Source organism: Gossypium raimondii, chromosome 11 (assembly GCF_025698545.1).
Source record: "Gossypium raimondii isolate GPD5lz chromosome 11, ASM2569854v1, whole genome shotgun sequence".
In the NCBI taxonomy this organism is placed as follows: Eukaryota; Viridiplantae; Streptophyta; class Magnoliopsida; order Malvales; family Malvaceae; genus Gossypium; species Gossypium raimondii.
The window spans coordinates 31,739,387-31,743,004 of NC_068575.1; the positions used below are offsets into that span (position 1 = coordinate 31,739,387).

The following is a 3,618-nucleotide window of genomic DNA, read 5'->3' on the forward strand; positions in this document are numbered from 1 at the left end:
TGTTGTATCATTCATAATCATATAATGGGAGTTGATCCTAGTGATTTACTTAATCAAGGATTATACGAGGCGTCTGAGTCTGATTCGATAATACAAACTCTCACGGAGCGAGAAGAAAGACAAGAAGCAAGAGAATGGTCTGCTAAGAAAGATGAAATTGCACAAACTATGTGGACCGATTATATGACTAGAAATATTAGGTATATTTAGGGCTTAGGGTTATTATTTCTATGTTATGTATGTTTTAGTATAAAAATTGTTTTTTTTTTTGTAAATGTTGGTTGGATAATGATATTGAAATTTTAGATTGTTGGATTTTGATATATGTCTTGAATTTGTTAGATATTGATTATGTTTTAACCTTGTTGGATATTGTATTTAATATTATGTTTTAAGCTTGTTGGATATTGAAATTATTGAAAATGACAATTATTTAATGTAGAATGGGTAAGGGCAACAAAGAAGGGACCTCCAAGCAATTCAGGTGGACAAAACCGATGAAACATGTTTTCATTGAAATTCTAGCAGAGGAGGCTCGAAAAGGAAATAAGCCTTCTAATACTTTCAAAGCAGTTTTTATTAATTGAGTTGTCGACGCCATTTCTGAAAGATTCCAAGTCCAATGCGATGCGAAGAATGTGGAAAATCATTTGAGGACAGTAAAAAACCAGTGGCAGATTATATGCAAAATTCGAGGTGAAAGTGGTTTTGGATGGGATGATAACATGAAAATGATCACATGTGATAGAGCGACATATGATGCAACAGTGATGGTCATATATGTATATATATGTTAAGTATATTTCAATTGTTTTTTACTTGTTATTCTAATTATGTATAATATCCAACAGGCACACAAGAAGTATGAACCATTTTTGAATAAAAGCATTGATCATTATGATGAAATGGCTTTGGTTGTTGGCAAAGATATGGCAACAGGGAGTTTGCCAGAACATTTGCTGACTTAGATTTGGATGATGGTAATGAAGATTCAATGCCTGTAGACTGCGACAATGAAGAGGCTGAAGAGGTAAGAACAAATGTATCTTCATCTGGCACATCCAAACGTAAAAGAAAAAGTGGTCAAGAAAGTCTCGTTGATGGACAAATTAAATTTGTGGGTGAACAACTTGGCAAAATTGCTAATGCTTTGGAACAATTTACTGGGATAAGACATCACAACTTTACAAACAAGTGATGTCGATGGAGGAATAAGGATTTGATGATGACTTCTTGTGTTCTGTGTTTGATTATCTAGTGAGTCATGAATCCGAGGTCAAAGCTTTTTTAGTTAAAAGTAAAAATCATAGAAAAATTTGGCTTCAAAAATTTTCTCAGGGTTGAAGATATTGATACTTTTATGTGGTGTAATATTATGCACTTGGACAATGTTGTTACTATGTGGTGTACTACTAATTATGTATTTGGATAATATTGTTTCTAGTACTCATTGTGGTTTCGAAGCAATTTATAATTATTCAATACTTATTTTTTAACACAATTACAAATAATTTATTTGATATTAGTTTTTTCAATTTATAACGATTAATATTGTAGCTTAATAATTGAGTATTATTATAAATAAATCAACGCAATATATGTAAAAACAATTTAAAATATAAAATTTGTTAATATATATTAATATATGTAGAAACAACTTTTTCAAAAATATTTTCAAGAAATCATCAAACAGCAGAAAATATTTTACATAGATTCAATCAAACACCGAAAATATTTTCCAAGAAATCATTTTACGAAAAGTAAAACATTTTCCGAAATCATTTTACGGAAAACATTTTACTGGCAATCAAACAGACTCTTAATATCAAATCAACCATTGTTAAATTATATCATTTCATTTGCAATAAAAATAAATTAAATTACCAAACTTTCTAAACATATAGAGATTAAAATATTCTTTTAATATTAAAGGTACTAAAATAAATTTTAGTATTAGATAAACACACTTGTAAACGTTCACCAGGTGATGTTAAAAATGTAAACATTTCTTTCTTTCTTTTTTTTTAAGAAAAAATATAAATATTTCTTAATTTAAATCTACTAATGTAAATATAAACATGATATCTAAGATTGCTAACGATAAAAACTCACGGGTTTGTTGCAACTTATCTGTACATGGCTATTTTTATATTATACATTTAATGGTGAAAATCTGCAAAGAATCCCAGCGACCCACCAAACCCCCCATGTTAAACAATTTAATTTTAGATCCTAACAGGGAAAAAGAGGTGAAATAGGGTTTACAGAAGCTTGGAACCAATGAACATTAATTCCAAACCTTTAATATAAAATGGTTATGATATGTTCAAGGGTTGTAAAAGTGATCATCGCAGCGGCATTTCCATCCGAGAGGCTTGTAATTGGAGTATTGGTTAGTTGATGGGTGAAAAAACCGCATGGAATTACTGATGGCTTTGCTCAAACCTGGTTGAAACCGGTTGTGGGTGGGTATTGTAGGCACTTGGACTGCCATGCAAGGGTGGCATCCGTTGCATTTGTTATGGCAGCTCGGAGGAGTTGATCCCAGCCTGATTTTCTCCACAAAAGAGAGTCCCTAATTAAGAAAAACCCAATATCACCATTATTTGAAATATTAATATATGGAAAAGAAAGAGAGAGTGAGATGGGAGGGGGGTTAAATGCTAACCCGATCAGGGGAGGTTGAAGACTGCAGGTGGCGAAGGGAAGAGACCGGAGAAAGAAGAAGAAAGCAAAGGGAAATAATAAGTAAAGTAGAGGTGTGAAGGAGGGGGGAAGTAAAAAGTGAAGTGGTAATCATCATGAAGGGATTATTTCATTTCATGTAACCATGAAGTCAGTCGCGGTAATATCACAGTATTGGCTCCCAAAACTAGCTTTGAACAGAAACCAAGAAACAAAAAATATGAATTGAAATCTGAACAGGAAATTAATCTGACCCCTGCCCCAGCAAAGGCAAAGGGAAAGGGAAAGAGAAAACTGAACTGGGTTTGGAACTGTTGGGTAGCTATGATGAGAATGGTGAAGGAAGAGAAGGGTTAATAAATTGGGGGGTAATGTGGGTGGTACTTGCTGGTCTGACCTCAATGTGTGAAAGAGAGAGATAGTGAAAGGAACAACACACAATTGGGAGAATCCACATCACAATGGAAGGGGACCCCAATTGGCCTACTGTTTTTTTTTTTTTTTTTTTAATCTTTGGATTGATTGGAGGTGCAATTGCTGGTAGGTGTTGAGAAAGCGAAAGGATCGTGTCTGAGTTTTTGGTAGAAAATTGAAAGCTGGGGAAGCAGTGGATAGTTATTTCAGCATTTAATAACTGCAGACTCCACTCCATCACTCACTTTTGAATCCCAAGTGTGTTTCTTATTTGTATATTATCATGGGTTGGACTCTGACTTGTTCAATCTTTCATTTTCATTATGTGGAATGTAAATCACTTGGAACAAAACAAAAAGAAAATTAAATGTAACACTGCCAATATGCATATACTTATAAAAAAGGGGGCAGTTTGAAAGTAAAAAAAAAAAAAAAAAAGCATAGTTGGTGCTGGGATTTAAATCTGAATTCACATTCGAATATTTCATCTTTTAAAAATGATTTTATAATTCGTATATT

The 3,618-nt window shown here is 32.8% G+C and overlaps 1 long non-coding RNA gene across 1 annotated transcript; it reads right to left on the minus strand.

The window, feature by feature from the left end:
• Positions 1–2,067: 2,067 nt before the first annotated feature.
• LOC128034937 (uncharacterized) lies at positions 2,068–3,260 on the minus strand. The gene is made up of 2 exons (XR_008191267.1): positions 2,669–3,260; positions 2,068–2,575 (listed from the first exon to the last, which is right to left on the minus strand). It is a non-coding gene; the product is annotated as an uncharacterized LOC128034937 (long non-coding RNA).
• Between the last annotated feature and the right edge of the window lie 358 nt (positions 3,261–3,618).